This window comes from Euprymna scolopes, chromosome 44, assembly GCF_053919585.1.
Source record: "Euprymna scolopes isolate OS-2025 chromosome 44, ASM5391958v1, whole genome shotgun sequence".
Taxonomy (NCBI): Eukaryota; Metazoa; Mollusca; class Cephalopoda; order Sepiida; family Sepiolidae; genus Euprymna; species Euprymna scolopes.
Window position 1 is genome coordinate 16,490,867 of NC_136525.1, and position 13,585 is coordinate 16,504,451.

Consider the following 13,585-nt stretch of genomic DNA (forward strand, 5'->3'; position numbering starts at 1 on the left):
TGAGGTTCCAAACCGTGGTCATGCTTTTTATTTTTTTGTTTTTTTTTCTCATGACTCATCGCTTATGGAGACCCAGAGGTCACTCGAATAAGTATTAAAGTTTAGTTCAGCTATTTTGTCTTACAGTATATCGACAGTGTTGGGACGATTAATCGGAATCGAAAAAAAAAAAAAAAAAAAAAAAAAAAAAAAATCGAAACTTTTATTTGTATCGGAATCAGAAAAATGTGTGCCTATTTTCCGATGCCAAAAACGATTCTTTTATTTATCTCTTTTTTTATTTGATTTTATTTGAAACAAAATCTTCCACAGCTAGTAGCAATGATAAAATAATAAATATTTATGAATTTTAAGCTACCATCAAAGCTAAAAGCTATGGATCACCTCCACAAGTGTGTTTTTTTACGTTTCGAGAAAATACATGCACATTTAACGCGTTTTTACTGTAATCCTGACAAAATCACTTTATAGTTACATATTTAGAGATTTATAAAGAATCAGTAATTTAGCACAGAATTGGTAATTGTATCAGAATCGGGGAAATATATTGTAATCGTCCCATCACTAATATCAACCCTTTCCAGGTTATTTAATGCCGAATTCAGTCATTTTAGTAAAAAAAAAAAAAACCCAATAAAATAAAAATTTATCCTTGAAGTTGTTCCTTTCTTAAAATATTTATTTATGACTAGCAGGCCGTTTGGCATTGCCCGGTCATAAAATACGCTTGAATATGATATTTTAATTAATGCAGATTTCATATTTATTATTATATACTAGCAGGTGTGCCCGGCGTTGCCCAGGTGTTTAGAGGTGTGTGTTGAGTACACAAAAAAAAAAAAAAGTGGTAGTAGGCAGGCAGGCTTGAACCGTGACATGAAGGCGGAAAAGAAAATGAAAGAAAACCTGACGCCTTACCCCTACTCCATGACGCAATCGGAAGTGTAAATCGTTCAAATTTAACGAAGTCAATCAAAAAGTTGACTTGCGGAAATGGAGTTGATTTTAAACGCTTTTAAATCTCCCACGAAAGTCGTTTTCAATGTGTGTTTTTTTTTGTTTTTTTTTGCTTTGTTTTACTAAGGCCACTTTGATGTCGTAAGTTACTATCAGGGACAGTAGTTGCAGGGATGCTATGTAGGGAGTTGAGCAGCAAGATGCCTATTCACATTACACTTGTGAACTTCTGCATGTCAGTTGAGGAAACATGAACCTGGAAAGGAGTTCCAAAGTCCAGCAGTTCTGGGGAAGAAACTATTAGAGTAGAAGGCTTTCTTACATCGAGGGATCTCTACTGCGTAGGGGTGGAACTTTGCTGCTTGTCGAGTTTGTCGGGGGTATTTACGTTGAGGGGATACAAGAGCTTGTAGTTCGTCAGAGCATCCACCGTTAAAATACTTGACAGAAGGATGCAATATTTCATCAATGGGTTGATTGTTTTTATTTTACGACATATCAACCCGTTTCAGGTTATTTAATGCCGAATCCAAAGATTTTTAAGAAAGATTTTTTAATAGAATATATTTTTTGTTTTCAAGTTGGTTTCTATTTAACCCATAGTTGGGACCTTAACAGGTACTACCACTCCGGGTCACTGTGGACCTGGGAGCAATGGCAATTAAAGGATGGCTACACTCCCCAAAGCCCGCAAGCTGGGGCCTCACCACTGGCTATAGTTTAAGGTCATATCCAGGACCATTCATCAATGGGACAGTAGTTGAAGCTTGGATGACAGTTTGGGACCTATCAGGTTGGCTTTTGAACCTTGTCCAGGAGCAAGAGACTAGAAGCAGATGCACCAGCCCAAATGTGACAACGATATTGCATACATTGGTGAATGGTGGCCTTGTAGAGGTACAGGATACTTTTAAGTAACTTTCTAGCACAGTAAAGAGAGCCCACCTTCCTTGCAGCGGCCCTGGCAATGCTCTCGATGTATCTTTTTCTTTTTTTTTTTTTTAAATTTATTTATTACATTTTCACCCCAAACAAGGCACATTGCCACTTTGGTGTAGGGGGCTACTATCAGGGGCAACAGCTACTGGGGTAGGGAGTTGGGCAGCAAAATGTCAGTTCACGCTACACTTAAACTTCTGCATGTCAGCAGTCGGGGAAGCAGGGACCTGGAATGGAATTCCAAAGTCTAGCAGTTCTGGGGAAGAACCTACTAGAGTAGAAAGATCTTTTACATCTACTGTGTGGGGGTGGGATTTAGCTGCCTGTCGGGTTTGTTGAGAGTGTTTACGTCGTGAGGGGCAAAAGTGCTTGCAGTTCGTCAGAGCATTCACCATTAAAATACTTGTAGAACAGGCAGAGGGATGAAACATTTCGTCGATGGGGCAGGGGCTGAAGCTTAGATGACAGTTCAGGACCAATCAGGTTGGCGACTCTCTTTTGAACCCTGTCCAGGAGTGAGAGACTAATAGCAGATGCACCAACCCAAATATGAGAACAATACTCCATACATGGGCGAATGGTAGCCTTGTAGAGGTGCAGGATACTTCAGGCATAAGTAACTTTTAGCACAGTAGAGAGAGCCCACATTCTTTGTAGCAGCCTTGGCAATATTCTTGATGTATCTGTTCCAACTCATGTTCCATGCGAACGTTAAGCTGACGAGTTTGAACGAAGTACTTTCAGGTAATGTATCTTTAGCCATGGTTATTGGTGATTAAGAAGGTTTTTTTTTTGTAATTATTAAAGGAAACAAGCTTTAATGGTATAGCCACGTTGAAAGAACGTATGAAACTTTTTAGCAGAGTAGAGAGAGCCCCCATTCCTTGCAGCGGTCCTGGCAATGCTCTCAATGTACCTATTCCAACTCGTTCTTTTTGGGTTATTCAATACTGAATTTAGTCATTTTAGAAAAAAAAATTTACCCTTGAAGTATAAAAAATATTTGTTCGTGATGTTTAGCGTGGTTTTGTTCCATATCAACCCTTTTTTTGGATTTAAAGAACTTGGGTAATTAAAGTAATAAATTAGTTAATTTCGGAAATTGTTTTTATGCTCCAAGTTCTTTATATGTTAAAATATTTATTGATGGTGTTTGGTTTGATTGTTTTGTATTACAGCATATCAACCCTTTTTGTGTTACTTAATGCTGAATCCAGTCATTTTAGAAAAAAACAAGTGAAGCATGCATGGTCCCCCGTGAGTGCACAGTGAACGAGGCATAAAAAAAAAAAAGTTTAGCATTTGCACCCCTATCCATTTAGCCCCAAAATACCCCAGGGGACGTCAAATCCTGATGAAAATGAACAAACGGTGCATTTGTAAATTTGAGTTCTGCACCATGCAAAAAAAAGAAAAGACTAAGCCCATCATCTCCCCCCTCATTTAGCCCCAAAAGCCCCCAATGCCTTAACATATTTGAGTTCAGCACCATGCAAAACTGCTAAATAAACATACACAGAAAATTTTGGACAAATATGGCAAAATACTCCCAAAGTGGAATGTTTTTATTAGCCCTAAAAGAGCCCCTGGGGGACACCCAAGAGTTATCGCGAAGTATAGACAAACAAAATGATATAGAAATCAGTTAGTTACAACTTTCTAGAAAGTTTTATAAAAATCTAAGGCATCAATTTTTTTTTAATAAAGCATAAAAAGTGTCCATTTTAGCCATTTTAACCTGAAATGCACCCCTAGGGGAACAACCGGAGTCTTCCCGGAAAATCCGTTGTGTTACTTTTTTACTCATAGCATGTTCAATGTTTGTGCAAAGTTTCAAAAAGGCGTAGTTATTGAGAAAAGTGCGGACAGACAAACAGACCAGAGTGAATTTACAATCTACTCTCCTTTGGTTGGGGGATCATAAAAGATTTTATCTTTGCAGTTTTTTTTTTAAATCATTAAATATTTATTCATGATGTTTAGTTTGGTTGTTTTGTTTTACGGCATATCAACCCTTTCCAGGTTATTTAATGCTGAATTCAGTCATTTTTGAAAACAGTTTATGCTTCACGGTTTTATATTTTCATATATTTTATTAAGTGTGTTTAGTTAAGTTTAGTTTGGTTCGTTTGTTTTATGGTATATGGAACCCTTTTAGGGGTTTATTTAAGGCCTTATTCAGTCATTTTTGAAAACAGTTTTTATGCGCCAAGTTCTTTATATCTTAAAATATTTATTTATTGATGGTTTTGTTTTTAAAGTATATCAACTCTTTTCGGGTTACTTAACGCTGAATCTGGTAATTTTTGAAAATTATATCTTCAAATATTTATTAATGATGTTTGGTTTGATAGTTTTGTTTTACAGCATATCAACCGTTTCTGAGTTATTTACTGCTGAATTCGGTAATTTGGAAAAAAAGGTTTTATATTTATTCATCTTTCTTTGCTTTGCTTGTTTGTTTTTTTTAAATATGTCAACCCTTTTTTGATTATTTAATGCAGAATCCAATAATTTTGGAAAATGTTTGGTGCATTTAAGTCAGGAAGCCGATATCTTCAGACAGCCTGATCCGGTAGCACCAGTTTTTAATTGAACAATGAACAACACCGTAAGATGATTAAAACCCATAAGCAACAATTTTATTATCTAAGAGAACGGCTCAACAAGTATTTGTTAACACTGGACTTGAAGATGGACATTTTGTAATCAGTTGGGAAGCAACCTAACAGTAAGTTCTTGCACAGAAACTTCTAGAAAGGAAACTTTGTTGATGGAAGTTCTGCTTGGTTTAAAAATACAGAGAGCGAGAAAAAGAGAGAGAGAGAGAGCAAAGTTCTTTTCCATAGTTGTAGCTAGACAAGGTCTTGCTACAAATGTTTTACAGGGCAGAGGAGATTGGTGCTCAGTCGAGCATCTATCATGAGCATAATAACGAAAGAGTAGAGAGATGCCAGCAACATCACTTCTGTGAGAAAGGGGCTGTAGAGAAGAGATTATTCCCCACTAGATGGCAAAGTCGATTTTATACTCTTTTTCAAGATTAGACAATAGCACTAAGACTGTCTTTAAGACTCACATTACATAGTTATTCTATCATCCTCTTAAAGTCACGATCTACCAGGCCCTTGTCCACACCATTCTCCTTTATGGCTGTGAGACTTGGTCTATGCGGGCAAGTGACCTACACAAGCTGGAAGTATTCTATCGTCACTGCCTACAGCACATCCTCCATGTCCGTTAGCAATAGTTCATCTCCACTAGAACAGGTTGATCTTCATAAACTTCTTCAATCACTACTGCTTCCGCCATATCTTGCTCGTACACCTCTCCAACCAGGTCCCTAACTCAACCATACATGCTAGATGTAACATCCTTGACTTGGAGGAAACTCTGCTGAAAAGGAGACTCCAGTGATCGGGTCACATGCTATGCCGGCCGGGGGATGAGTTCATCCGTCAACTGGTGGCGCCTAATAAACCCACTCGTCCGAAGAAGCACCACTTAAGACTTGGCTCGCGACAATCAAAGTAGATATGGAGACCATGTCTGATCCTCGTGTTTTTGGTGTCCATCACTGGAACCATGAATGGCTGAATCATGTCATTGACTCTGCTGTCGACTGACAAGAGTGGATAGCTTTAAGGCGAGATGCGGTTAAAACCATTGTAACCGGCTCAACCCATCCTGGGTGAATGCCGCTACAAGTACAAATAAGTAGCAAGTTGCACAATCTTGAATGATCAAGTTGGGACAGGTTAACGTCGCGTCCGCATTTTTTAGGTGTAAGCGTGACGCCACAGAATAAAATACATATATAAAGCTTGAGTGTTGAAAATTGTTTCATTTCTGCCTCTGTTTTTCTGCTCTCTCTGTCCAGTTTCTGTGGTTAATTTAGGCAGCTTCCGAGAGGAGCATCTGATCACAAGCCTCAGATTTCCTCCCCTCATATATATATATATATATATATATATATATATATATATATATATAAAACGTATTCAAGAGACATTTGAAAAACACAAACCAACTCAACAACTGGAGAAGAAAAGCTGAAGATCGGATAGTTTGGAGAAGTGTGGTATCAACTGCAACCGATGCCATTAGAGATAAAAGCATTGCTGCTTGGAAAGCAAAAAGAGCGTGACTACAGGCGCCACTACTCAGATTTTCCTGCCATCAGGTGTTAGATCTGCAGCCGAGGTTTCAGAGCTCCGATCGGACTCACGTCGCACCTTCGACACGAACACTAACCGACCTCCACATCATCGTCGAAATCGACGGACTGCCAGATATATATACATATATATATATATATATATATATATATATATATATAGCCTAGAGAGTTAGGAGAATAGAGTAAATTCAATTCTATAAGAGACTGAGGAAACAATAAGAGTGGAAAATGAAGTCACAAAAATATGAAATTTGTTGAGCTTTATATTATCCCGAAAAGTGTGTGTGGAAACTCCGGGGGTGGGGGTGGGGGGTTTAAAAAAAAAAAAAAGTCAGTATGAGGATCGAACCCGAACCGTTGAGGCAAAGTTGTAAATTAAAGTGTGAAAAAAAACAAAAAAAAAAACGTGCGACGTTAATGATTGCCCCACCGCGAGATGCTAACGGAAACACGTTTGAATTTATTTAATTACTTGGATTTGGCAGGTGCCCGTTTTAATGAGTTAATGAGGTCAAGTTTGACTGCGGGATAGTATTCATTTACTGCGGAACGCTTTTTTTATTTTTATTTTCCCAAGATGTTATAGGAAAAAGACTAACCTACATGCGGCGAGCGACAAATGTTGAATATTTATCTTCCCCGAAATCAAGCAAATTAAATAGACAGGCGAGTTTCGTTGTTAACTGTGAGATATTACGATTTATATGCGATATAAAAAGTTTTAAAAAGTTGTTAGGCGAGAGACCGCTTCTCTGAAAGAAGCCTTTTGTAGACATACAGAAAAGGCGAACACACATACAAACATACATACATACATACATTTTCGCTTTTATATATATATATATATATATATATATATATAGGTACAGTTTGCACTTGCTGCAAAATCCACTCCCTTTAAAAATCTCTCCTTGCCAGATGCCTCCGTTGGTTTGACTACACCCTTCGTTGACAGCTAGGTCACTTCATCCGTAAAGTCATCCCAGCACCACCATCAGGCTGGAAGAAGCATTGCAGTGGACAACTAAAAATCTGGCTCAGCACAGTGAAGCAAAATACAGGACTGATTCCGAGCCCTCATCTTTACGTGGTCAGTCGCTGGAACCGTAAACGGCTTGCACTCATAATGCAAGCAGCTTTGGATCACTCTGCTTTCAGGATATGGTGGACATGTTGGAAAGAGCCAACCCAGAGTGAATGCTGCAATCATGACATTCTCTTATTTCTATTCATGCAACGCATGCCTTCAACCCTCAATGGTTAGGTTTCACTTTTATATATCATCATACAGCGAACACATGCCTGATAGACTCTTCCGTTAGTCGACAAATTCATCCTTATTACGCCCTCCCACGTTTTCCTGTGAATTCGTCCTGTTACTTCTGGAGGAGGTGTTTTCTATGGTGAGAGAGTTGCAGGGCTCTACGGACAAACTTCTCTTTAGTTGACCTTTGACAACTAAATATTTTCTGTTTACCAGCCAAATAGAAAAGTTACTAGCCAAACCCACGTGATTTTTAGAATATGACATCTTCGTTCTGTGACGAGTATGTACATCATAAAGATTTAAATAAGTGTAATTCTAACTATACAACAAATTTTATGTTGATACTTGAACGTATAAACATTCTAATTTCTTCAGATATTTTTTAAGCAGCCTTCGTTAAAAAAAAAAAAAAGAAAAGTATATTGTTCTATTTAACTTTTATTGCTTAAATAATTTAACTTTGTTCGTTTTATATTAAAAAAAAAAAAAAGTTGAAAAGATATTTTAGCTTTGGAAGATTGTCAGTGAAAGAAATATAATCGACAAAATAAGCGGTTCATTATTTCTAGTCGCTCTTTGAAAAATCACTCGCAAATGAAACTTTGAAAAAGAATTTGTGTTCTCGGCCCGGCCCTCAGGGACGTCCAGAAAGCAAATCAGCTTTTGATCAATGTTGTTGGACACCCCTATTTTTTATGGGAAGCTGGTTTTCCCCCTCATCCCAACATCTTGGGGAAAACAAAACCAAAACAACTGCCTTGCAGCCATACTTAACTGCAGAACTGATGTGTAACCTAAATCTCTTTTTAGTTAAGTCACCAGACATTTTTTTTTTGCTTTCGCCTCAAGAATTGGAGTTCGAGCTCACCTCCCTCCCCCAAACTTTTTTTTTTTTTTTTTGGTTCAAACACGCGGGCACCGCCGGGCCATTTGTATTGCATTATGCTCGTTTTTTCTTTTTTTAATTGTTTTTTTCCCATTTTTTTTTAGAAGTTTTAACATTGTTTTAATTTAAACAGGATTATTACTTTGATTTGTTTTGATTTTACCCCCCCCCATCCACATACACACCTCTAAACACCCGAGCAACGCCGGGTACCCTCACTAGTCTAATATATAAAAGGCAAATGGACGCGAGCGTTTGTGTATGTTCACAAAAGGCCTTTTGCATCAAGGTTCTCACGTCAGTTAGATTCTGGGAGAAGTTTTCTTATACTTCCTAGATCATAATATCTCAGATTCGCAAACAGACATCGTCTCTATTTTTTTTAGAGTTGTAAAAAATTCCCTCCGTGCTGTCGTTTTGAATATTTGTTTGTCTTTTTCGTATAAATAAAGCAAAACTAATCGCATGAAAACACTTGGTGCCTGACCTTCAATGCAGCAGAAACCCTTCATACTGAGACAATTACTATTTATTTGGACATTGCCAGAGTGCCCCCCCCCCTTTTGGTTTTGGTTTTCCCTCACATTAAAAACGACATTCATAGGAGGTTTAAAAGCAACGCCATTTCTGTGAGTCATCTTTTTGATCAACTGCGTTTAATTTGAACGATTTCCACTTCCGGTCGCGTCATAACATAACATAACAAGATGGCTTCTACGCATGTGTCAATATGCACAAAAGACATTGTACATTGAATTCATTTAAGTATAAAAACCGACCTACTTTCGCCCACGTGTCTATAGCGCGATGGGTTAAGTGACAGCGTCGTTATCTTTAGATTTCAGGTTCAATCTCAGTTATCAGATATATTTTTTTTCTCAATTTTTAAACATTTAATATAGAAACAAGGTTATTTACCCATTTTTTTTTTTCACTTTTCGCTGTTTTTTTTTGTTTGTTTTTTCCCCTTTTTTTTTATTTTTGTTTATCCGATTGTTTTAAAAGAAGTTTTATGTCCGTTTGCTGTTTTTTTTGTTTTATTTTTTCCACATACACATCTCCAAACACCCGGGCAACACCGTCCTTTTTTTTTTGTTTGGTTTTTGTTTTTCCAATTTTTTTAAAGAAGTTTTACGTTTGTTTGCTGTTTTTTTATTTTGTTTTTTCCGATTTTTTTTTAAAGGTTTAAACAGTTATTAATTAGCTTATTCTTTACCCCCCCCCCCACATACACACCTCCAAAACACCCGGTCAACGCCGTCCTTTTTTTTGGGGGGGGGGCTGTTTTTCCGATTTTTAAAAAGTTTTACGTTTGTTTGCTGTGTTTTTTTTGTTTTCTTTTCCGATTTTTTTTAAAGGTTTAAACAGTTATTAATTCGCTTATTCTTTACCCCCCACCCCCCACATACACACCTCCAAAACACCCAGGCAACGCCGTCCTTTTTTTTTTTTTTGCAGTTTTGTTTTTCCGATTTTTTTTTAAAGTTTTACGTTCGTTTGCTGTGGGTTTTTTTTTTGGGGGGGGGCGATTTTTAAAGAAGTCCCCCCCCCTATACACCTCCAAACACCCGGGCAACGCCGGGTACACCCGCTAGTAAATATATAAATAAAAAAGACATTCTTACTGTAGAATAATGTATAATGTGCGAGTCATATATATATGTGTGTGTGTGTGTATATGTGTGTGTGTATATATATATATGTGTGTGTGTGTGTGTGTGTGTGTGAATTCATGTTTCTTGTTTTGTCTTTTTTACAGCAATGGAGTTCGCTATACTCTATTTTCTGGCTTTATTTTGTTTGTTTTTTTTGTTTTTGTTTTCTGCTACGGTACAAGTGTCTGGGAGTCGAACGGAGGTGGCACTGAGATATGTTAAACTGATAAAGATCAAAACACAGGTGAGTAGGGTGTGTGTGTGTGAAGAGGCCGTTCGTGCCGAAGATCTACAGGTATTAGCAATCCGAGAGATATGGTTGGTGCAAAATAAACTGCGAGATAATATGCAAGTCTGTCTGGTAGCCTTCCTATTTCTCTCCCTCCCTTAATCATTTCAACAGATATGATGAGATTTATAGAGTTCCTTTACCCAGCACAAGATGAGAGAATATTACAAAAGAAAACGAAAAGAAACAAAATAGATATTATTTTTTAAATATTAGTATCCACTGGCACATGTTTCGCCATCTACAACTCATCAGAATGGCTAAATTTAGCGAGATTCAGCCACTCTGATGAATCGTAGACAATGAAACACGTTTCAGTGAATAATTATATTTTAAAAATAATGCATATGTTGCTGCCCATTTGGGGCTACCAAATTGGTCAAAGAGAAAATTATTCCCAAATCACATTTAGGTAAAAATGCACTTTCATAGAATTCATTCAAAAAAAAGTATCGCAAAAACAAACACTATCTATACTATTTAAGTGGGGATGCACTCTAGATGGGACGGGGAACACGTATTCAAATATATATGAATATATATGGGACCACTGAATGGTTCAAAACTGCAATTGAAGCACATGTTCCCATGCAGAAATTTTATAGCAAGCTCCACTCTACTCAATGGTTTACTTCGACTTGCGCAACTGCCATTGCTCAAAGGCAGCATGCATACCGCAGATTTAACCGACATATGTCCAGTTCAAACAGACAGAAGTATATAGAAGCTAGAAGTAACGTTAAGAAAGAAATAGCGACAGCTAAAAGAGAATTTACTGAAACCACTAAGAAACGCATTGAAGCACAAAAATTAGGAACTCGTGACTTCTGGAAAATCTACAACAGTGTAGTAAATAATGGGCAATCAACAATTCCTCCACTTACCAACAAGCACAAGGTTGTTTGCTCAGCAACCGAAAAGGCTTACATGCTTGCCAGTTGGTTTGCCTCAAACTCCACACTGGACCCTCTCAACCACCCCCTACCTGACTTTCCTATGCGGACAGACGCCACGCTAGATGATCTGAAAATAACCCCTGCTCAGGTGCATGCTATCATAAAAAACCTTGACACTTCAAAAGCATGTGGACCCGATCTCATCCCAGTTGTGCTATTAAAAAAGTGCTCAACTGAAGTAGCTCCAGTTCTCTCTAAACTCTAGAATAAATGCCTTAATGGATCTTGCTTTCCGGGCTGTTGAAAAACTGCTTCTGTGGTACCAGTATTCAAGAATTATGGCAAAAGAATTGACCCATTTAATTATTGCCCCATTAGCCTCCTCCAACTTTTTGACAAAATATTTGAGACCTTAATTAACCGTGCTCTAGTCCATCACCTTACAGATGCTAAACTTCTGACTAACCAACAATATGGATTTAGACAAGCCCGTTCCACAGCAGGCATCCTCACTGTAATCTCTGAACATATATGCCACTCATTGGACAAAGCCAGGGAGGACAGAGCGGTAGCTCTACATATATCTAAGGCTTTTGACAGGGTATGGCATGAGGGTCTTCTCAGGAAAATTAGATCATACGGTATCACTGGTAGAATACTTAACATAATTAAATCCTTCTTAGAAAAATTCTGGTTGTCCTCGATGCTCGTACATCTAAACAATATGATATAAATGCGGGAGTGCCTCAGGGATATATCCTTGGACCTCTCTTGTTCCTAATATTCATAAATGACCTCCCGACAAAATTGCCTTTGAGGTGGGTATATGCTGATGACACCACACTCTATAAAGGCATGACAGGAAAACAAATGAACACATATCTAAAGAAATCGCAGAAACACTAGAGGATGACCTCCAATCTATAGTGGAATGGGGACAAAAATGGATGGTCACGTTCAATGCCGCCAAGACTAAACTAGTTTCCTTCAATAATTACAACAAACCTTCTCTACCGCCAATAGCAATGGCCAACGACTCTTTATCTAAGAGTACATCTTTCAAACTCCTTGGCCTAACGTTCACAGAAAGCACGAGTTGGAACAATTACATTGAAAGCATTGCCAGGGCCACTGCAAAGAAGGTAGGCTCTCTCTACTGTGCTAGAAAACTACTAACACCCGAAAGTATCCTGTACCTCCATAAGGCCACCATTCGCCTATGTATGGAGTATTGCTGTCATATTTGGGCTGGTGCATCTGCTACTAGTCTCTCGCTCGTAGATAAGGTTCAAAGGAGAGTCGCCAATCTGATAGGCCCTTAACATGCATCTAAGCTTCAGCCTCTGTCCCATCGACGAAATGTTGCATCCCTCTTCTTGTTCTACAAGTATTTTAATGACGAACTACAAGCACTTGTGCCCCCACGACGTAAACACCCTCGACAAACCCGACAGGCAGCTAAATCTCACCCCCACACAGTAGAGATCCCTAGATGTAAAAGATATTTCTACTCCAGTAGTTTCTTCCCCAGAACCGCTAGACTTTGGAATTCCATTCCAGGTCCCTGCTTCCCCAACTGTACTGCCGTGCAGAAGTTCAAGTGTAACGTGAACAGACATCTTGCTGCCCAAATCCCTGCATAGTACCCCAGTAGATGTTACCCTTGATAGTAGCCCCCTACACTAAAGTGCAATGTGCCTTGTTTAGGGTGAAAATGTAATAAATAAATATAGATAGATAGATATTTTTTTTTTATTTAGAAAAATAAAACATTGAAACGCTAAAATTTAAGTGGGAGGGGTGACATTAAGTGATATTTTAGACTCAAATAGAAGGTGATACGGGGAAAGAGAATGCCAAGGCTTAACAGGATAAAATGGAAAGAGTAGAAAGAGATAAAAAGGGGAAAGAAGGGACACCGAAAAAGAAAGAAAGAATAAAAAAAGACCGAAGAATGACGAAGGGGTCAGCATGATTACATAACATTACTATAAGGAATAGGGGAGGGGGGGGGTGAAAGCATTAAGGGTTAAGTGATAATGTGTCAAAGAAAGAGGTCGACATAAGGGGAGGGGCCTGTGTTTCTGTTCTTTCTTTTTCCTTTTTTTTTTTTTTTCGTTGTCTCTTCCAAATAATACAAATAACCTATCCTCATCTCAAAAGTTCAGAAACCTAAAATATAAGATATTTCTTTCCAGCTGACTACGATATGACCGTCTTCAAGTCCAATGTAAACAAGTTCTTGATCAGCGGTTTCCTTTAAGTAATCCAATTTACCAAATTTACACTTCTAACGATTACTATGATATTGTCCTTTTGACCACTGAACACTCTTTAACCCTTATCCTCGAGTGGCCTCTGGGCCTTGATAAGTGGTGATTCCTTTGTAAAAAAAAAAATAAATAAAAAATTACAATTTTAAAGCGTGTGTAACCTGTTTATACAAAAACTTATGTCTCTCAATCCATCTCTCTTCTTCCTCCCCCCGTCCCTTCCTGTTTTCCCACATGCGTTGC

The 13,585-nt window shown here is 38.1% G+C and overlaps 1 protein-coding gene across 3 annotated transcripts in view; it reads right to left on the minus strand.

The window, feature by feature from the left end:
* LOC145268710 (protein zer-1 homolog) overlaps nucleotides 1-13,585 on the minus strand; it is a 159,134-nt gene that overhangs the window by 92,464 nt on the left and 53,085 nt on the right. The gene's annotated exons all lie outside the window — the stretch shown is intronic.